Source organism: Oreochromis niloticus, linkage group LG14 (genome assembly GCF_001858045.2).
Source record: "Oreochromis niloticus isolate F11D_XX linkage group LG14, O_niloticus_UMD_NMBU, whole genome shotgun sequence".
NCBI classification, from domain to species: domain Eukaryota; kingdom Metazoa; phylum Chordata; class Actinopteri; order Cichliformes; family Cichlidae; genus Oreochromis; species Oreochromis niloticus.
Window position 1 is genome coordinate 35,946,819 of NC_031979.2, and position 19,658 is coordinate 35,966,476.

The 19,658-nt window shown below is 52.1% G+C and overlaps 18 non-coding genes and 4 pseudogenes across 18 annotated transcripts; 2 read left to right on the top strand and 20 right to left on the bottom strand.

Moving 5' to 3' along the window:
- Positions 1–378: 378 nt before the first annotated feature.
- LOC112842327 (U2 spliceosomal RNA) lies at positions 379–569 on the bottom strand. The gene has a single exon (XR_003214054.1). It is a non-coding gene; the product is annotated as a U2 spliceosomal RNA (small nuclear RNA).
- A 182-nt stretch (positions 570–751) lies between these two features.
- Positions 752–864, bottom strand: LOC112842265 (U5 spliceosomal RNA). Its single transcript, XR_003213999.1, has one exon. It is a non-coding gene; the product is annotated as a U5 spliceosomal RNA (small nuclear RNA).
- Positions 865–1,485: 621 nt separating this feature from the next.
- Positions 1,486–1,658, bottom strand: LOC112842228 (uncharacterized; annotated as a pseudogene).
- A 2,793-nt stretch (positions 1,659–4,451) lies between these two features.
- LOC112842239 (uncharacterized) lies at positions 4,452–4,586 on the bottom strand (annotated as a pseudogene).
- Positions 4,587–4,768: 182 nt separating this feature from the next.
- Positions 4,769–4,881, bottom strand: LOC112842274 (U5 spliceosomal RNA). The gene has a single exon (XR_003214008.1). It is a non-coding gene; the product is annotated as a U5 spliceosomal RNA (small nuclear RNA).
- A 701-nt stretch (positions 4,882–5,582) lies between these two features.
- On the top strand, positions 5,583–5,655 carry LOC112842290 (uncharacterized; annotated as a pseudogene).
- A 319-nt stretch (positions 5,656–5,974) lies between these two features.
- Positions 5,975–6,165, bottom strand: LOC112842317 (U2 spliceosomal RNA). The gene has a single exon (XR_003214044.1). It is a non-coding gene; the product is annotated as a U2 spliceosomal RNA (small nuclear RNA).
- Positions 6,166–6,347: 182 nt separating this feature from the next.
- LOC112842275 (U5 spliceosomal RNA) lies at positions 6,348–6,460 on the bottom strand. Its single transcript, XR_003214009.1, has one exon. It is a non-coding gene; the product is annotated as a U5 spliceosomal RNA (small nuclear RNA).
- Positions 6,461–7,160: 700 nt separating this feature from the next.
- LOC112842288 (uncharacterized) lies at positions 7,161–7,232 on the top strand (annotated as a pseudogene).
- Positions 7,233–7,551: 319 nt separating this feature from the next.
- On the bottom strand, positions 7,552–7,742 carry LOC112842318 (U2 spliceosomal RNA). The gene has a single exon (XR_003214045.1). It is a non-coding gene; the product is annotated as a U2 spliceosomal RNA (small nuclear RNA).
- Positions 7,743–7,924: 182 nt separating this feature from the next.
- LOC112842286 (U5 spliceosomal RNA) lies at positions 7,925–8,036 on the bottom strand. Its single transcript, XR_003214019.1, has one exon. It is a non-coding gene; the product is annotated as a U5 spliceosomal RNA (small nuclear RNA).
- Positions 8,037–8,827: 791 nt separating this feature from the next.
- LOC112842319 (U2 spliceosomal RNA) lies at positions 8,828–9,018 on the bottom strand. Its single transcript, XR_003214046.1, has one exon. It is a non-coding gene; the product is annotated as a U2 spliceosomal RNA (small nuclear RNA).
- A 181-nt stretch (positions 9,019–9,199) lies between these two features.
- Positions 9,200–9,312, bottom strand: LOC112842266 (U5 spliceosomal RNA). The gene has a single exon (XR_003214000.1). It is a non-coding gene; the product is annotated as a U5 spliceosomal RNA (small nuclear RNA).
- Positions 9,313–9,932: 620 nt separating this feature from the next.
- LOC112842224 (U2 spliceosomal RNA) lies at positions 9,933–10,131 on the bottom strand. Its single transcript, XR_003213966.1, has one exon. It is a non-coding gene; the product is annotated as a U2 spliceosomal RNA (small nuclear RNA).
- Positions 10,132–10,313: 182 nt separating this feature from the next.
- LOC112842261 (U5 spliceosomal RNA) lies at positions 10,314–10,426 on the bottom strand. Its single transcript, XR_003213995.1, has one exon. It is a non-coding gene; the product is annotated as a U5 spliceosomal RNA (small nuclear RNA).
- Positions 10,427–11,217: 791 nt separating this feature from the next.
- LOC112842320 (U2 spliceosomal RNA) lies at positions 11,218–11,408 on the bottom strand. Its single transcript, XR_003214047.1, has one exon. It is a non-coding gene; the product is annotated as a U2 spliceosomal RNA (small nuclear RNA).
- Positions 11,409–11,590: 182 nt separating this feature from the next.
- On the bottom strand, positions 11,591–11,703 carry LOC112842267 (U5 spliceosomal RNA). Its single transcript, XR_003214001.1, has one exon. It is a non-coding gene; the product is annotated as a U5 spliceosomal RNA (small nuclear RNA).
- A 451-nt stretch (positions 11,704–12,154) lies between these two features.
- On the bottom strand, positions 12,155–12,345 carry LOC112842323 (U2 spliceosomal RNA). The gene has a single exon (XR_003214050.1). It is a non-coding gene; the product is annotated as a U2 spliceosomal RNA (small nuclear RNA).
- Positions 12,346–12,532: 187 nt separating this feature from the next.
- LOC112842281 (U5 spliceosomal RNA) lies at positions 12,533–12,647 on the bottom strand. Its single transcript, XR_003214015.1, has one exon. It is a non-coding gene; the product is annotated as a U5 spliceosomal RNA (small nuclear RNA).
- Positions 12,648–13,268: 621 nt separating this feature from the next.
- Positions 13,269–13,459, bottom strand: LOC112842328 (U2 spliceosomal RNA). Its single transcript, XR_003214055.1, has one exon. It is a non-coding gene; the product is annotated as a U2 spliceosomal RNA (small nuclear RNA).
- A 182-nt stretch (positions 13,460–13,641) lies between these two features.
- Positions 13,642–13,754, bottom strand: LOC112842278 (U5 spliceosomal RNA). The gene has a single exon (XR_003214012.1). It is a non-coding gene; the product is annotated as a U5 spliceosomal RNA (small nuclear RNA).
- Positions 13,755–14,385: 631 nt separating this feature from the next.
- Positions 14,386–14,570, bottom strand: LOC112842229 (U2 spliceosomal RNA). Its single transcript, XR_003213969.1, has one exon. It is a non-coding gene; the product is annotated as a U2 spliceosomal RNA (small nuclear RNA).
- Between the last annotated feature and the right edge of the window lie 5,088 nt (positions 14,571–19,658).

Consider the following 19,658-nt stretch of genomic DNA (forward strand, 5'->3'; position numbering starts at 1 on the left):
GTGTGTTTCTTTCGCCTCGTCACGGTAGGCCCTATTTGCTTGGCCAGATCTCCACTTTGACAGGAAAGGGGTGACTGGAGAGGACGTTCGCGGCTTCAGGCTGCTTTCTGGCCCTGCGCTTGGCAGACCTTCATTTCTTTGGTTTGTACGTTATGAAGAGAAGCCAGAGTGTGTGTTTCTTTCGCCTCGTCACGGTAGGCCCTGTTTGCTTGGCTGAAGCGGCATTTCTCAGGCCGCGCCTGCTTCTGCTCTGCTCCAGAGCTCCACTTTGACAGGAGAGGCGTGACTGGAGAGCATGTTCGCCGCTTCAGGCTGCTTTCTGGCTCTTCTCTGGCAGATGTTAATTTGTTTGGCATTCTTGCTTTTGCACAAGGTCAGCAAAGGGGCACCGTTCCCGGAGGCGCTGCAATACCGGGTCGATGCGTGGAGCGAACGGAGCGAGCCCCTTATTCAGCTCCCTGTTCTAAAAATGCGTTTAATACGTTGCCCCCGAATCGGGGGCGTATCAGATATTAAACTGATAAGAACAGATACTACACTTGATCTTAGCCAAAAGGCCGAGAAGCGATGGCCTGCTACGGGTTCCTGGCTGAGCCGCCTTCTCGGGACACTTCTCGCTTGTGACGGTGCTCACAGGGAGGCAGCCGCTTCAAATCTCCGCCCACCCAGTGTACCTCAGAGGCCTGCGGAGCTCCCTAGAATTGCGCGCTGCTTTCTTCTGCTATTTCTTTTGAACAACGAGGAGAGAGCCCAGCCAGACGGCAGACCCTGCCAAAAATAGGTGCAACTCCTTAGCGCTGCTCTCCACGGAAGTCTTTAGTAAAAGGCGAAAGACTTGTACATTATGAAGAGAAGCCAGAGTGTCTGTTTCTTTTGCCTCGCAGGAAGCCGCAGTGACTGCTCGTCCCGGCTTCCGGCGTCACGGTAGGCCCTGTTTGCTTGGCCGAAGCGGCAGATCTCAGGCCCCGCCTGCTCTGCTCCAGATCTCCACTTTGACAGGAAAGGGGTGACTGGAGAGGACGTTCGCGGCTTCAGGCTGCTTTCTGGCCCTGGGCTTGGCAGACCTTCATTTCTTTGGCTTGTAAGTTATGAAGAGAAGCCAGAGTGTGTGTTTCTTTCGCCTCGTCACGGTAGGCCCTATTTGCTTGGCCAGATCTCCACTTTGACAGGAAAGGGGTGACTGGAGAGGACGTTCGCGGCTTCAGGCTGCTTTCTGGCCCTGCGCTTGGCAGACCTTCATTTCTTTGGTTTGTACGTTATGAAGAGAAGCCAGAGTGTGTGTTTCTTTCGCCTCGTCACGGTAGGCCCTGTTTGCTTGGCTGAAGCGGCATTTTTCAGGCCGCGCCTGCTTCTGCTCTGCTCCAGAGCTCCACTTTGACAGGAGAGGCGTGACTGGAGAGCATGTTCGCCGCTTCAGGCTGCTTTCTGGCTCTTCTCTGGCAGATGTTAATTTGTTTGGCATTCTTGCTTTTGCACAAGGTCAGCAAAGGGGGCACCGTTCCCGGAGGCGCTGCAATACCGGGTCGATGCGTGGAGCGAACGGAGCGAGCCCCTTATTCAGCTCCCTGTTCTAAAAATGCGTTTAATACGTTGCCCCCGAATCGGGGGCGTATCAGATATTAAACTGATAAGAACAGATTTTTCTTTTGAAAAGTTTTATTGACACTCAAACATAGAAACCAAACACAGTCATCTCATAAGATTCAAATTCCACCCAGTTTAAAAATTACTTTTTATTTCTTCCCACCCCTTCCTTAAAAGAAAGTGCAGTGGAGCAATAAAAAACAATTTGTAAAAGCCGTCCCCTCTCTTCACAAGCTCCTGGTGCTCAGGGGGGATCCTCACCACTTTGTTCCTTCCCACCTGCCTCTCCCGGAGAGCCAGGCCGTTGCTGCTTTCACCTCCCTGTGTGTGGCAACGGCTCCTCCGTCCGAATGGGCACAGAGGCGATTCTTCTTTGTGGCTGCTCCACGGCTTGCTGCTTGCAGCACAGATCTCTTTTATTGTTGCTGCCGCCATTCGGAGAGCAGTCACGGGGGGGATCTGCATGTGCTTGCTTACCAGCAAGTTTCTGGAGGTCCAAATGGCGTCTTTGATGGCAGCGAGAGTAAGCCACTGCTTCTCAAAGTCTTTCCTTTGTGCCTTTGCTCCCTGGCTCACCCCATAGAGCACTAACTGTGCTGTTAGGACCTCCCTTGCTGGTAAGTACGGGAATTGCGAGGAGCCGGCCATTGCCCACAGGTCTACGCAGCGCTGCACTCCCAGAGCAAGTGCCTCACCGACTCAGGCGCGCCACAACCAGGCCGGGGACACATGGCTGTTGCAGACATGCCCCGAGAGTGCATCACGGACCTGACTGGGAGGATCCCATGAGCCACCATCCAGGACACATCCCGGAGCCTATGCGAAAGAACGGGACGGCTCACCAATCGCCACACATCTGTGGCTTCACCAATCGAGAGGCCGCGCACTGGAGTCACAGCCTCTCGCTCCTGCACAACAGAAATGAGAGACCGGTGTTTAGTTAAAATGTTTAAGTCTTCGTTTTCCAAGTTAAAGGAGACTAAAAAGGACTTTAGCTCAGCATAGGCCGGGGGGAGACTAAAGGAGACAGGCACTTTTAAATCCACCGGTATCAATTTTCTCTGTCTTAAGTAGCTCCCAGCCCAAAATCTAACCCATGCCTGCGTTTTGGGGTTACTAGATCGGGCCGTGGCCTGCCTCAGGTGGCTGCTCGTGTAGAGACTTCCTACAAACAGATACAGGTCTGGAACCCCTTTCCTCCATTCTCCTTCATTTTCTTCATTGTCTCCCTTCTAAGTCTCTCCCATTTAGAACCCCATAAGAAGTAGAAAATGGCTCGTTCCAGTTCTAAGAGCACTTTTCTGGGAGGGATAAAGACTGAGCTGACTAAGAGAAGTCGGGGTAAAATCACTGCCTTGATGATTAACACCTTGCCCTCCAAAGTCAGCGTTCTCAGTCCCCAGTAACCCAGCTGTTGCTTCACTTTCCCTATAATTACCGACCAATTTGTCTTGCCACCTCCTTCCTTATCAAACCTGATCCCTAAAATCCTCTGGTCGTTTTGTGTCAGATTCATCTCAAGCCCAGTCAAACCTGTAGCCTCCCATGGTCCATAAAATTGTACCTGAGTCTTGTTCTTATTAAGCTTGGAAGCCGAGGCCTTCCCGAACCAGTCAGTCGCTTCAAAGGTCCTTTTCACCGAAGACAGGTCTGTACACAAAATATTGATATCGTCCATGTACAGGACACATTTTGCTACTTGTCCGCCACTCCCTGGTACTTCCAAACCCTTTATCCCTTTGTCTCTTCTCAAGATCTGCGCTAGTGGTTCTACGCCGATAACATAAAGAAGTGCAGATAGGGGACACCCCTGACGAACACCGCAGTGTAAGTCCACCGCCCCAGTCAAGATCCCATTAATGACAAATCTACTACTGATCCCATTATACAACAGTTTCACCCAAGAAATAAACTGCTCTGGAAACCCCATTTTCTGCAGCACTCTAAAGAGATACTGATGCGAGATCCGATCAAAGGCTTTCTCAAAATCCAAGTTTAAGACAATTAGCCGAATGTTTCTATCCCTCGCAAAACAAATGGTGTCCCTGATCAATACGAGGCTATCAGTGATCTTCCTATCCTTAACAGCACAGGCTTGATCCGGGTGAATTATCTGGCTTAGCACAGGGCGTATCCGTGCTGCTAAAAGTTTACTAAAAAACTTGCAGTCGCAATTTAGGAGCGCAATTGGTCTCCAATTTTTCAGGTCGGTCTTGTCCTTACCTTTATGAGCAAGAGTGACTACCCCTATTCTAAAACTGTCCGGCAGCCTGTCAAGTTGGCTAAAATCTATAAAAACAGAAAGTAGGTCCGCGGCCAAAATGTCCCAGAAAGTCCGGTAGAATTCCCACGGGAGTCCATCCATCCCTGGGGACTTCCCGTTCTTAAAACTCTTAAGACACTGATTGAGCTCAGTCAATGTAAAGCCTTGGCTCAATAAACCACTGTCTTCAACAGTCTTGTCGATAAACTCCAAGGTTTGTGCAATAATCTCTTCATTAACATTTTTTTTTCCATATAACTCTTTATAATAATCTTCGATCACTTGCATGATCTCCTCGGTGGTCTCAACTTTTTGCCCGGCTTTGTTTGTTAGTCGTGCAACGAAGCCAGATTTGCTCATAATTTTCTTGAAGAAATATCTTGTGCATTTTTCACCTTCATCTCTCTCTTTCTCCCTACTTCTTAAAATAACCCCCCTACTTTTTATATCCGCAATTATCTGCATTTTCTCCTTGACCTCTTTTATTTCGTCATTAAAATCCATCCCCAATTGGTTTAAACGATAGTACCTCTGTAGTCTTTTCTGCAGCCCCATCCTGCGTCTATTCTCAGCAGCCTTCTTCCTTTTCCCGGCCTGTTTAAAAAAAAGCTGTGTCCTTTCTTTAACCGTTTCCCACCACTCTGCACATGTTTCATAAAAATCCTGGAGGGTCTGCCACTCACGATACTGATAAGAACAGATACTACACTTGATCTTAGCCAAAAGGCCGAGAAGCGATGGCCTGCTACGGGTTCCTGGCTGAGCCGCCTTCTCGGGACACTTCTCGCGTGTGACGGTGCTCACAGGGAGGCAGCCGCTTCAAATCTCCGCCCACCCACAGTACCTCAGAGGCCTGCGGAGCTCCCTGGAATTGCGCGCTGCTTTCTTCTGCTATTTCTTTTGAACAACGAGGAGAGGGCCCAGCCAGACGGCAGACCCTGCCAAAAATAGGTGCAACTCCTTAGCGCTGCTCTCCACGGAAGTCTTTAGTAAAAGGCGAAAGACTTGTACGTTATGAAGAGAAGCCAGCGTGTGTGTTTCTTTTGCCTCGCAGGAAGCCGCAGTGACTGCTCGTCCCGGCTTCCGGCGTCACGGTAGGCCCTGTTTGCTTGGCTGAAGCTGCAGATCTAAGGCCCCGCCTGCTCTGCTCCAGAGCTCCACTTTGACAGGAAAGGGGTGACTGGAGAGGACGTTCGCGGCTTCAGGCTGCTTTCTGGCCCTGGGCTTGGCAGACCTTCATTTCTTTGGCTTGTACGTTATGAAGAGAAGCCAGAGTGTGTGTTTCTTTCGCCTCGTCACGGTAGGCCCTATTTGCTTGGCCAGATCTCCACTTTGACAGGAAAGGGGTGACTGGAGAGGACGTTCGCGGCTTCAGGCTGCTTTCTGGCCCTGGGCTTGGCAGACCTTCATTTCTTTGGCTTGTACGTTATGAAGAGAAGCCAGAGTGTGTGTTTCTTTCGCCTCGTCACGGTAGGCCCTATTTGCTTGGCCAGATCTCCACTTTGACAGGAAAGGGGTGACTGGAGAGGACGTTCGCGGCTTCAGGCTGCTTTCTGGCCCTGGGCTTGGCAGACCTTCATTTCTTTGGTTTGTACGTTATGAAGAGAAGCCAGAGTGTGTGAAGATCTGCCGCTTCAGCCAAGCAAACAGGGCCTACCGTGACGCCGTCACGCTCGTCCCGGAAGCCGGGACGAGCAGTCACTGCGGCTTCCTGCGAGGCAAAAGAAACACACACTCTGGCTTCTCTTCATAACGTACAAGTCTTTCGCCTTTTATTAAAGATTTCCGTGGAGAGCAGCGCACTTTGACAGGAAAGGGGTGACTGGAGAGGACGTTCGCGGCTTCAGGCTGCTTTCTGGCCCTGGGCTTGGCAGACCTTCATTTCTTTGGCTTGTACATTATGAAGAGAAGCCAGAGTGTGTGTTTCTTTCGCCTCGTCACGGTAGGCCCTGTTTGCTTGGCTGAAGCGGCATTTTTCAGGCCGCGCCTGCTTCTGCTCTGCTCCAGAGCTCCACTTTGACAGGAGAGGCGTGACTGGAGAGCATGTTCGCCGCTTCAGGCTGCTTTCTGGCTCTTCTCTGGCAGATGTTAATTTGTTTGGCATTCTTGCTTTTGCACAAGGTCAGCAAAGGGGGCACCGTTCCCGGAGGCGCTGCAATACCGGGTCGATGCGTGGAGCGAACGGAGCGAGCCCCTTATTCAGCTCCCTGTTCTAAAAATGCGTTTAATACGTTGCCCCCGAATCGGGGGCGTATCAGATATTAAACTGATAAGAACAGATACTACACTTGATCTTAGCCAAAAGGCCGAGAAGCGATGGCCTGCTACGGGTTCCTGGCTGAGCCGCCTTCTCGGGACACTTCTCGCGTGTGACGGTGCTCACAGGGAGGCAGCCGCTTCAAATCTCCGCCCACCCACAGTACCTCAGAGGCCTGCGGAGCTCCCTGGAATTGCGCGCTGCTTTCTTCTGCTATTTCTTTTGAACAACGAGGAGAGGGCCCAGCCAGACGGCAGACCCTGCCAAAAATAGGTGCAACTCCTTAGCGCTGCTCTCCACGGAAGTCTTTAGTAAAAGGCGAAAGACTTGTACGTTATGAAGAGAAGCCAGCGTGTGTGTTTCTTTTGCCTCGCAGGAAGCCGCAGTGACTGCTCGTCCCGGCTTCCGGCGTCACGGTAGGCCCTGTTTGCTTGGCTGAAGCTGCAGATCTAAGGCCCCGCCTGCTCTGCTCCAGAGCTCCACTTTGACAGGAAAGGGGTGACTGGAGAGGACGTTCGCGGCTTCAGGCTGCTTTCTGGCCCTGGGCTTGGCAGACCTTCATTTCTTTGGCTTGTACGTTATGAAGAGAAGCCAGAGTGTGTGTTTCTTTCGCCTCGTCACGGTAGGCCCTATTTGCTTGGCCAGATCTCCACTTTGACAGGAAAGGGGTGACTGGAGAGGACGTTCGCGGCTTCAGGCTGCTTTCTGGCCCTGGGCTTGGCAGACCTTCATTTCTTTGGCTTGTACGTTATGAAGAGAAGCCAGAGTGTGTGTTTCTTTCGCCTCGTCACGGTAGGCCCTATTTGCTTGGCCAGATCTCCACTTTGACAGGAAAGGGTGACTGGAGAGGACGTTCGCGGCTTCAGGCTGCTTTCTGGCCCTGGGCTTGGCAGACCTTCATTTCTTTGGTTTGTACGTGATGAAGAGAAGCCAGAGTGTGTGAAGATCTGCCGCTTCAGCCAAGCAAACAGGGCCTACCGTGACGCCGTCACGCTCGTCCCGGAAGCCGGGACGAGCAGTCACTGCGGCTTCCTGCGAGGCAAAAGAAACACACACTCTGGCTTCTCTTCATAACGTACAAGTCTTTCGCCTTTTATTAAAGATTTCCGTGGAGAGCAGCGCACTTGACAGGAAAGGGGTGACTGGAGAGGACGTTCGCGGCTTCAGGCTGCTTTCTGGCCCTGGGCTTGGCAGACCTTCATTTCTTTGGCTTGTACATTATGAAGAGAAGCCAGAGTGTGTGTTTCTTTCGCCTCGTCACGGTAGGCCCTGTTTGCTTGGCTGAAGCGGCATTTTTCAGGCCGCGCCTGCTTCTGCTCTGCTCCAGAGCTCCACTTTGACAGGAGAGGCGTGACTGGAGAGCATGTTCGCCGCTTCAGGCTGCTTTCTGGCTCTTCTCTGGCAGATGTTAATTTGTTTGGCATTCTTGCTTTTGCACAAGGTCAGCAAAGGGGGCACCGTTCCCGGAGGCGCTGCAATACCGGGTCGATGCGTGGAGCGAACGGAGCGAGCCCCTTATTCAGCTCCCTGTTCTAAAAATGCGTTTAATACGTTGCCCCCGAATCGGGGGCGTATCAGATATTAAACTGATAAGAACAGATACTACACTTGATCTTAGCCAAAAGGCCGAGAAGCGATGGCCTGCTACGGGTTCCTGGCTGAGCCGCCTTCTCGGGACACTTCTCGCTTGTGACGGTGCTCACAGGGAGGCAGCCGCTTCAAATCTCCGCCCACCCAGTGTACCTCAGAGGCCTGCGGAGCTCCCTGGAATTGCGCGCTGCTTTCTTCTGCTATTTCTTTTGAACAACGAGGAGAGGGCCCAGCCAGACGGCAGACCCTGCCAAAAATAGGTGCAACTCCTTAGTGCTGCTCTCCACGGAAGTCTTAGTAAAAGGCGAAAGACTTGTACGTTGTGAAAAGAAGCCAGAGTGTGTGTTTCTTTTGCCTCGCAGGAAGCCGCAGTGACTGCTCGTCCCGGCTTCCGGCGTCACGGTAGGCCCTGTTTGCTTGGCTGAAGCTGCAGATCTCAGGCCCCGCCTGCTCTGCTCCAGAGCTCCACTTTGACAGGAAAGGGGTGACTGGAGAGGACGTTCGCGGCTTCAGGCTGCTTTCTGGCCCTGGGCTTGGCAGACCTTCATTTCTTTGGCTTGTACGTTATGAAGAGAAGCCAGAGTGTGTGTTTCTTTCGCCTCGTCACGGTAGGCCCTATTTGCTTGGCCAGATCTCCACTTTGACAGGAAAGGGGTGACTGGAGAGGACGTTCGCGGCTTCAGGCTGCTTTCTGGCCCTGGGCTTGGCAGACCTTCATTTCTTTGGCTTGTAAGTTATGAAGAGAAGCCAGAGTGTGTGTTTCTTTCGCCTCGTCACGGTAGGCCCTATTTGCTTGGCCAGATCTCCACTTTGACAGGAAAGGGGTGACTGGAGAGGACGTTCGCGGCTTCAGGCTGCTTTCTGGCCCTGCGCTTGGCAGACCTTCATTTCTTTGGTTTGTACGTTATGAAGAGAAGCCAGAGTGTGTGTTTCTTTCGCCTCGTCACGGTAGGCCCTGTTTGCTTGGCTGAAGCGGCATTTCTCAGGCCGCGCCTGCTTCTGCTCTGCTCCAGAGCTCCACTTTGACAGGAGAGGCGTGACTGGAGAGCATGTTCGCCGCTTCAGGCTGCTTTCTGGCTCTTCTCTGGCAGATGTTAATTTGTTTGGCATTCTTGCTTTTGCACAAGGTCAGCAAAGGGGGCACCGTTCCCGGAGGCGCTGCAATACCGGGTCGATGCGTGGAGCGAACGGAGCGAGCCCCTTATTCAGCTCCCTGTTCTAAAAATGCGTTTAATACGTTGCCCCCGAATCGGGGGCGTATCAGATATTAAACTGATAAGAACAGATACTACACTTGATCTTAGCCAAAAGGCCGAGAAGCGATGGCCTGCTACGGGTTCCTGGCTGAGCCGCCTTCTCGGGACACTTCTCGCTTGTGACGGTGCTCACAGGGAGGCAGCCGCTTCAAATCTCCGCCCACCCAGTGTACCTCAGAGGCCTGCGGAGCTCCCTAGAATTGCGCGCTGCTTTCTTCTGCTATTTCTTTGAACAACGAGGAGAGAGCCCAGCCAGACGGCAGACCCTGCCAAAAATAGGTGCAACTCCTTAGCGCTGCTCTCCACGGAAGTCTTTAGTAAAAGGCGAAAGACTTGTACATTATGAAGAGAAGCCAGAGTGTCTGTTTCTTTTGCCTCGCAGGAAGCCGCAGTGACTGCTCGTCCCGGCTTCCGGCGTCACGGTAGGCCCTGTTTGCTTGGCCGAAGCGGCAGATCTCAGGCCCCGCCTGCTCTGCTCCAGATCTCCACTTTGACAGGAAAGGGGTGACTGGAGAGGACGTTCGCGGCTTCAGGCTGCTTTCTGGCCCTGGGCTTGGCAGACCTTCATTTCTTTGGCTTGTAAGTTATGAAGAGAAGCCAGAGTGTGTGTTTCTTTCGCCTCGTCACGGTAGGCCCTATTTGCTTGGCCAGATCTCCACTTTGACAGGAAAGGGGTGACTGGAGAGGACGTTCGCGGCTTCAGGCTGCTTTCTGGCCCTGCGCTTGGCAGACCTTCATTTCTTTGGTTTGTACGTTATGAAGAGAAGCCAGAGTGTGTGTTTCTTTCGCCTCGTCACGGTAGGCCCTGTTTGCTTGGCTGAAGCGGCATTTTCAGGCCGCGCCTGCTTCTGCTCTGCTCCAGAGCTCCACTTTGACAGGAGAGGCGTGACTGGAGAGCATGTTCGCCGCTTCAGGCTGCTTTCTGGCTCTTCTCTGGCAGATGTTAATTTGTTTGGCATTCTTGCTTTTGCACAAGGTCAGCAAAGGGGGCACCGTTCCCGGAGGCGCTGCAATACCGGGTCGATGCGTGGAGCGAACGGAGCGAGCCCCTTATTCAGCTCCCTGTTCTAAAAATGTGGGATCCGCGTTTAATACGTTGCCCCGAATCGGGGGCGTATCAGATATTAAACTGATAAGAACAGATACTACACTTGATCTTAGCCAAAAGGCCGAGAAGCGATGGCCTGCTACGGGTTCCTGGCTGAGCCGCCTTCTCGGGACACTTCTCGCTTGTGACGGTGCTCACAGGGAGGCAGCCGCTTCAAATCTCCGCCCACCCAGTGTACCTCAGAGGCCTGCGGAGCTCCCTGGAATTGCGCGCTGCTTTCTTCTGCTATTTCTTTTGAACAACGAGGAGAGGGCCCAGCCAGACGGCAGACCCTGCCAAAAATAGGTGCAACTCCTTAGTGCTGCTCTCCACGGAAGTCTTTAGTAAAAGGCGAAAGACTTGTACGTTATGAAAAGAAGCCAGAGTGTGTGTTTCTTTTGCCTCGCAGGAAGCCGCAGTGACTGCTCGTCCCGGCTTCCGGCGTCACGGTAGGCCCTGTTTGCTTGGCTGAAGCTGCAGATCTCAGGCCCCGCCTGCTCTGCTCCAGAGCTCCACTTTGACAGGAAAGGGGTGACTGGAGAGGACGTTCGCGGCTTCAGGCTGCTTTCTGGCCCTGGGCTTGGCAGACCTTCATTTCTTTGGCTTGTACGTTATGAAGAGAAGCCAGAGTGTGTGTTTCTTTCGCCTCGTCACGGTAGGCCCTATTTGCTTGGCCAGATCTCCACTTTGACAGGAAAGGGGTGACTGGAGAGGACGTTCGCGGCTTCAGGCTGCTTTCTGGCCCTGGGCTTGGCAGACCTTCATTTCTTTGGCTTGTAAGTTATGAAGAGAAGCCAGAGTGTGTGTTTCTTTCGCCTCGTCACGGTAGGCCCTATTTGCTTGGCCAGATCTCCACTTTGACAGGAAAGGGGTGACTGGAGAGGACGTTCGCGGCTTCAGGCTGCTTTCTGGCCCTGCGCTTGGCAGACCTTCATTTCTTTGGTTTGTACGTTATGAAGAGAAGCCAGAGTGTGTGTTTCTTTCGCCTCGTCACGGTAGGCCCTGTTTGCTTGGCTGAAGCGGCATTTCTCAGGCCGCGCCTGCTTCTGCTCTGCTCCAGAGCTCCACTTTGACAGGAGAGGCGTGACTGGAGAGCATGTTCGCCGCTTCAGGCTGCTTTCTGGCTCTTCTCTGGCAGATGTTAATTTGTTTGGCATTCTTGCTTTTGCACAAGGTCAGCAAAGGGGGCACCGTTCCCGGAGGCGCTGCAATACCGGGTCGATGCGTGGAGCGAACGGAGCGAGCCCCTTATTCAGCTCCCTGTTCTAAAAATGCGTTTAATACGTTGCCCCCGAATCGGGGGCGTATCAGATATTAAACTGATAAGAACAGATACTACACTTGATCTTAGCCAAAAGGCCGAGAAGCGATGGCCTGCTACGGGTTCCTGGCTGAGCCGCCTTCTCGGGACACTTCTCGCTTGTGACGGTGCTCACAGGGAGGCAGCCGCTTCAAATCTCCGCCCACCCAGTGTACCTCAGAGGCCTGCGGAGCTCCCTAGAATTGCGCGCTGCTTTCTTCTGCTATTTCTTTTGAACAACGAGGAGAGAGCCCAGCCAGACGGCAGACCCTGCCAAAAATAGGTGCAACTCCTTAGCGCTGCTCTCCACGGAAGTCTTTAGTAAAAGGCGAAAGACTTGTACATTATGAAGAGAAGCCAGAGTGTCTGTTTCTTTTGCCTCGCAGGAAGCCGCAGTGACTGCTCGTCCCGGCTTCCGGCGTCACGGTAGGCCCTGTTTGCTTGGCCGAAGCGGCAGATCTCAGGCCCCGCCTGCTCTGCTCCAGATCTCCACTTTGACAGGAAAGGGGTGACTGGAGAGGACGTTCGCGGCTTCAGGCTGCTTTCTGGCCCTGGGCTTGGCAGACCTTCATTTCTTTGGCTTGTAAGTTATGAAGAGAAGCCAGAGTGTGTGTTTCTTTCGCCTCGTCACGGTAGGCCCTGTTTGCTTGGCTGAAGCGGCATTTCTCAGGCCGCGCCTGCTTCTGCTCTGCTCCAGAGCTCCACTTTGACAGGAGAGGCGTGACTGGAGAGCATGTTCGCCGCTTCAGGCTGTTTTCTGGCTCTTCTCTGGCAGATGTTAATTTGTTTGGCATTCTTGCTTTTGCACAAGGTCAGCAAAGGGGGCACCGTTCCCGGAGGCGCTGCAATACCAGGTCGATGCGTGGAGCGAACGGGGCGAGCCCCTTATTCAGCTCCCTGTTCTAAAAATGCGTTTAATACGTTGCCCCCGAGTCGGGGGCGTATCAGATATTAAACTGATAAGAACAGATACTACACTTGATCTTAGCCAAAAGGCCGAGAAGCGATGGCCTGCTACGGGTTCCTGGCTGAGCCGCCTTCTCGGGACACTTCTCGCTTGTGACGGTGCTCACAGGGAGGGTGGGATCAGCGGCTTCAAATCTCCGCCCACCCAGTGTACCTCAGAGGCCTGCGGAGCTCCCTGGAATTGCGCGCTGCTTTCTTCTGCTATTTCTTTTGAACAACGAGGAGAGGGCCCAGCCAGGCGGCAGACCCTGCCAAAAATAGGTGCAACTCCTTAGCGCTGCTCTCCACGGAAGTCTTTAGTTAAAGGCGAAAGACTTGTACATTATGAAGAGAAGCCAGAGTGTGTGTTTCTTTTGCCTCGCAGGAAGCCGCAGTGACTGCTCGTCCCGGCTTCCGGCGTCACGGTAGGCCCTGTTTGCTTGGCTGAAGCGGCAGATCTCAGGCCCCGCCTGCTCTGCTCCAGAGCTCCACTTTGACAGGAAAGGGGTGACTGGAGAGGACGTTCGCGGCTTCAGGCTGCTTTCTGGCCCTGGGCTTGGCAGACCTTCATTTCTTTGGCTTGTAAGTTATGAAGAGAAGCCAGAGTGTGTGTTTCTTTCGCCTCGTCACGGTAGGCCCTATTTGCTTGGCCAGATCTCCACTTTGACAGGAAAGGGGTGACTGGAGAGGACGTTCGCGGCTTCAGGCTGCTTTCTGGCCCTGCGCTTGGCAGACCTTCATTTCTTTGGTTTGTACGTTATGAAGAGAAGCCAGAGTGTGTGTTTCTTTCGCCTCGTCACGGTAGGCCCTGTTTGCTTGGCTGAAGCGGCATTTCTCAGGCCGCGCCTGCTTCTGCTCTGCTCCAGAGCTCCACTTTGACAGGAGAGGCGTGACTGGAGAGCATGTTCGCCGCTTCAGGCTGTTTTCTGGCTCTTCTCTGGCAGATGTTAATTTGTTTGGCATTCTTGCTTTTGCACAAGGTCAGCAAAGGGGGCACCGTTCCCGGAGGCGCTGCAATACCGGGTCGATGCGTGGAGCGAACGGAGCGAGCCCCTTATTCAGCTCCCTGTTCTAAAAATGCGTTTAATACGTTGCCCCCGAATCGGGGGCGTATCAGATATTAAACTGATAAGAACAGATACTACACTCGATCTTAGCCAAAAGGCCGAGAAGCGATGGCCTGCTACGGGTTCCTGGCTGAGCCGCCTTCTCGGGACACTTCTCGCTTGTGACGGTGCTCAGAGGGAGGCAGCCGCTTCAAATCTCCGCCCACCCAGTGTACCTCAGAGGCCTGCGGAGCTCCCTGGAATTGCGCGCTACTTTCTTCTGCTATTTCTTTTGAACAACGAGGAGAGGGCCCAGCCAGACGGCAGACCCTGCCAAAAATAGGTGCAACTCCTTAGCGCTGCTCTCCACGGAAGTCTTTAATAAAAGGCGAAAGACTTGTACGTTATGAAGAGAAGCCAGAGTGTGTGTTTCTTTTGCCTCGCAGGAAGCCGCAGTGACTGCTCGTCCCGGCTTCCGGCGTCACGGTAGGCCCTGTTTGCTTGGCTGAAGCGGCAGATCTCAGGCCCGCCTGCTCTGCTCCAGAGCTCCACTTTGACAGGAAAGGGCTGACTGGAGAGGACGTTCGCGGCTTCAGGCTGCTTTCTGGCCCTGGGCTTGGCAGACCTTCATTTCTTTGGCTTGTACGTTATGAAGAGAAGCCAGAGTGTGTGTTTCTTTCGCCTCGTCACGGTAGGCCCTATTTGCTTGGCCAGATCTCCACTTTGACAGGAAAGGGGTGACTGGAGAGGACGTTCGCGGCTTCAGGCTGCTTTCTGGCCCTGCGCTTGGCAGACCTTCATTTCTTTGGTTTGTACGTTATGAAGAGAAGCCAGAGTGTGTGTTTCTTTCGCCTCGTCACGGTAGGCCCTGTTTGCTTGGCTGAAGCGGCATTTCTCAGGCCGCGCCTGCTTCTGCTCTGCTCCAGAGCTCCACTTTGACAGGAGAGGCGTGACTGGAGAGCATGTTCGCCGCTTCAGGCTGCTTTCTGGCTCCTTTCTGGCTCTTCTCTGGCAGATGTTAATTTGTTTGGCATTCTTGCTTTTGCACAAGGTCAGCAAAGGGGGCACCGTTCCCGGAGGCGCTGCAATACCGGGTCGATACGTGGAGCGAACGGAGCGAGCCCCTTATTCAGCTCCCTGTTCTAAAAATGCGTTTAATACGTTGCCCCCAAATCGGGGGCGTATCAGATATTAAACTGATAAGAACAGATGTTTTTTGTTTTGTTTTTTCGAAAAAAATTTTATTGGCACTCAAACATAAAAAACCAAACACGGTCATCTCATAAAATTCAATTTCTACCTAATTCAAAAGATTGCTTTTAAAAAGGGGCCTGTGCAGGAGCGATGTGGCTCTCTTTTAAAAACAGTTTTAGAACCCATCCCATCCTTTCAAACTGTCCTGGTGCTCAGAGGGGATCCCCACCCCTTTGCTCCTTCCCACCTTCCTCTCCCGGAGAACCAGGCCGCTGCTGCTTTGACCTTACTGTGTGTGGCACCGACTCCTCCGTCCGAATGGGCACAGAGGCGATTCTTCTTTGTGGCTGCTTCCTAGGCTTGCCGCTTGCAGCACAGATCTCTTTGATTGTTGCTGCTCCCATTCGGAGAGCAGCCACGGGGGGATCTGCATGTGCTTTCTTACCAGCAAGTTCCTGGAGGTCCAAATGGCGTCTTTGATGGCGGCGAGAGTAAGCCACTGCTTCTCAAAGTCTTTCCTTTGTGCTTTTGTTCCCTGGCTCACCCCATAGAGCACTAGCTGTGCTGTTAGGACCTCCCTTGCTGGTCAGTACGGGAATTGCGAGGAGCTGGCCTTTGCCCACTGGTCTACGGCAGCGCTGCACTCCCAGAGCAGGTGCCTCATCGACTCAGGCGCGCCACAACCAGGTCAGGGACACATGGATGTTACAGACATGCCCCGGGAGTGCATGACGGACCTGACTGGGAGAATCCCATGGGCCACCATCCAGGACAGATCCCGGAGTTTGTTCGAAAGAATGGGATGGTTCACCAAGCGCCACACATCTGTGGCCTCTCCGATTGAGAGGCCGCGCACTGGAGTCACAGATTCTCGCTCCTGCACAACAGAAATAAGAGACCGCTGTTTAGTTAAAATGTTCAAGTCTTCATTTTCCAAATTTAAAAAAACTAAAAATGACTAACTCCGCATAGGCTGGAGGGAGGCTAAAAGAGACGGGTACTTTAAGATCCACTGGTATCAGTTTCTTCTGTCTTAATGTAACGCTTCCGTTCTTCATGAATCACAGACGCTCAGAAAGGTTGGCTGTTCACGGTTTATTCTGCACAGTGCAAACGTGCCTGCAGAAGACATAAAACACACTCAACAGGTGTCTTCTGATGGTACCAGCAATTGTAGCTCCCTCACAGTGCAAACGCGCGCTGTGTTAACAGACTTACAATCTACTTCTTAATAAAGAAAAGATGGAAAATAATAATTTCTTCCATTTTACAGTCTGTCACACTGAGCTTGTATACAAAAAGACATCTTACAACTGATAAAAATTACATTTCACAATGGTATAAAACAAAATAACAGGATAACAGAGGTATCATTGGCTAAACATTTCCCTCTAGTGGACAACTTAACAGTAGCGCATTACATTTTCACTTGCTTGTGCTTTGCAGACTAAATGGCTGTTAACAAGCTCACGTACCTGCAGAAGACATAAAACACACTCAACAGGTGTCTTCTGATGGTACCAGCAATTGTAGCTCCTACAATGTAAAACAACATTACAAAAAGCACAGAAAAACAGTAAGTCCAAACACATTTACTGCTATGCGCAGCGACCACTAGGGGGCCGACAAAAGCTTACTGCCAAAGAGCATAAATACGGCAGAAACACTGTTTAACAGCAACCAGCCTTTGTTTCGGTTACACAGTAACATCCTAACATCAATATAAACCTATATACATCGACATGTGAAACTTATGTAACAACATTCACACCAGAAACCATAAAAATGCCAGAGCCTTTCATTACAGAACTTACCCTCACAGTGCAAACGCGCGCTGTGAGGAGCGGAAGCCTTAGCAGCTTCTAAACGCTAGAGTGAGATCCGGTTTCTGGGTTTTCAAAATAAAATACAACAAAAATGATAAAATTCACACTTAAAATAATAATTAAGACCAGGTAAGTGCATGTTTTTCAGATGTCTTTTTAACTCCGTTACACTCACCCCCACTGAATTTTATCAAATTTGAGCCTCAGGTACCCACACCGGTATGCACCAACCAGAGGTCAAAAATCACAGACACCAACTAAACATATCCCTAAGGATGAAGAGGGATGGGAGCAGCGCCAAACTCCCAACCCAGCAACTGGCAGCAGAGTGCCCGAAATACACCCTACTAATAACCCCCTTACAAGGTGTGTACCACGGCTCAAAAGGAAAAAAAACAAAAAAATAAACATGTAGAGTACATAACAGCAAGTACAAATCCCATCACTCAGGTATGCATATAAACAGAACATTCAGTCAGAGAGGGACTCAATCAAAGACTTACAAACTGACTTCACATCAAACCTGTCGCGAGCCACGACTTGATTTGACATAGTCTGGATTAGTCTATTCACCGGTTTGACAAGCCGCCCAAGTCTGGTTCTGATCCGGGAAGCATTCCCAGTTTGGCTATAGTCAACCATTGGGGACTGAGCAGCAATGGCAGGAGCAACTACATCCATCGCTACGTCAGGTGTAGTAGAGCATACCTGTACACCCTCCCCACAGCTCGTAGCAATATTGACCTCCTGGGACGTCGCGCTAGAATCAGCTCAGTCGAAGTCCACTCCAACAGACAAGCCAGATGCAGCCGGCAAGACTGAATCCACGCTTGAAACATCAGTAACATCTCCCACAGACCGGCTGGACTCCGTCAACTGCGACACCCATGCAATTGTCCTATCTCCAGGGTCCAAAGGTTCAGAGACAACCTCCAGGTCAGCCGTCCCATCCATGGCATCGGGTGAGCGGTTACCATGAGCACCAACACAGCTCACAGCAGGGGCATTCAAATCCCCCTCCCCAGAGGCAGCCCCATCATCATCTTCAGGCGCCGTGTTCACATCCCACGTAGAGGAGACGTGGTCCGAGGTTCCAACATCATCCTCCAGGGGCAGGAAATTCGCCACCAACAGCAGATTCCGATGGACCACTCTCTCTCGTCCGGAAACAGAATCACGGATCTTGAAAGTGTGAGTATCAGGGTTCACATCGATCACGGTGTAGACCGTTGACTCCCACCGATCAGCAACCTCCTTCTTTCCCCTCTCTTTCCTGTTGGCAACCAGGACTCTGTCACCAACCTCAATCCTGGAACCCTTCACTCTCCTGTTATAGAGTTGCGAGTGACGACGCTTCTCCTGCGCAGCTCGGGCGCGTGCAATGACCATTGCTTCCTTCACATCTTCCCTGAGGGAAACCACATACCTGTCATAACAGGTAACAGCAGGATCGCTCAGGACAGAGCGGAACAGAATGTCAACAGGCAACCGGGGTGTGCGACCAAACATCAGGTAAAACGGTGCAAATCCGGTTGTCTCATGTGTGGTGCAGTTGTACATGAACGTCAAAGTCTGTAGCCGTCGTGGCCAGTCCACTTTCGATTCTGGTGGTAGGGCACGAATCATCCCACCCAGAGTCCGGTTGAAGCGCTCCACACTGCCGTTCCCCATCGGGTGGTAAGGCGTCGTGTGTGTCTTCTTCACACCAGAGACTCTGAGGAGCTCACTTATCAATTGGCTCTCAAAATTAGCACCCTGATCGCTGTGTATCCTTTCTGGAAACCCGAATACACAGAAGTACCTGTCCCAGAGAAGCCTTGCAACCTGTTTAGCCGACTGGTCCTTGCATGGGAAGGCCTGCGCCCAGCCAGTGAAGTGGTCTGTGATGACCAAGACATCGACGGACTTGTTGTGGGAGGCCTCAGCCGACCAAAAGTCCATGCAGACCAACTCCAACGGTCTGGACGAGGACACGCTGACCAAAGGAGCACGCCCCTCTGGTTCGATAGTCTTACTGACTACACAGCGCTGGCATCCCCGTACATGGTCTCTCACATCACGCCCAAGGTTCAACCAGAAAAATCTCTTTCTAGCCAGGTCTAAACTCCTGAACTGGCCCTGGTGACCGGCATCATCATGGATCCCTCGGAGGACCTCAGCCTTCAACGAGTCAGGAACCACGAATTGCAGTCGTCTGTTACCTGATATCTGGTCTTTGGAGACTCTGTACAACACACCGTTGTTGAGGACCAGCTTCTCCCAGTGGCTCAGGTATCTTTTAACAAGGACCGGGTCCCCTACCCGCTCTCTCGAGGGTCTCCTGTGTCTCTCAACATAGAAGATGACACGGGACAGCGCCGCATCCTGCAGCTGCGCATCCCTAAGTTCTCTCTCTGAATAGGCAGGTAAGGCCTCCAGACCGGGGGACACCATCTGTGGCAGGTGATGCAGAACCTCTATTGCTCTCCCTCTTGGGCCGACATCCCACTCGACATGTGACTGCAAAACAGCTGCGACAACGTCTTCAGCCAGAACCAAGGGATTCGGACTCGATGGAAGCTCCACCACCGGATCTTACATTTGCCTCGCAGTCGGTGGATGACCGAAACGCCCTCTGGATTGATGCATGTGAAACAGCTTTTGCCTCATCAAGGAAGTCTGCATACCTCTCAGCCAGGAGTCTGTCACTTACATTATCCTTCACAAAAGGCAATCGGCTCAGGGCATCTGCCACAATGTTCTGACGGCCTGGGACATATTTAATGTCAAAGTCATAGCTTGCAAGTTTAGCTACCCAACGTTGTTCACAACAGTCCAGCTTTGGCTTGGTTAAAATGTGGGTCAAGGGGTTGTTATCAGTCCAGACGGTGAACTTGTGACCTTTGAGCCAATGACTGAACTTGTCGCAGACCGACCACTTTAACGCCAGAAACTCCAGTCTGTGCGCTGGATAGTTTCTTTGAGACTGAGACAGTGATTTGCTGGCAAAAGCAATCGGTCTGGGCTTAGTTCCACCGTCCTGGATTTGAGCCAACACTGCTCCAATGCCATCCAGTGATGCATCTGTTGACAGCAAGAAGGGGCGAGAAAAGTCTGGGTGAGCCAAAACGACTGTATTTAACATCAAGCTCTTGAGCTTCTCAAAAGCCTCCTCTTCTCTGGATGTCCAATCCGAAGCACTCAACTTCCTGCATGGCCGCCTCACCTTAGTTGTCCCCTTGCCCTTCTTCACAGCACCTCTCAAGAGCTCGAACAGAGATCTGGCAACAGCAGAGTACATGGGGACGAAGTGTTGGTAGTAATTAATCAT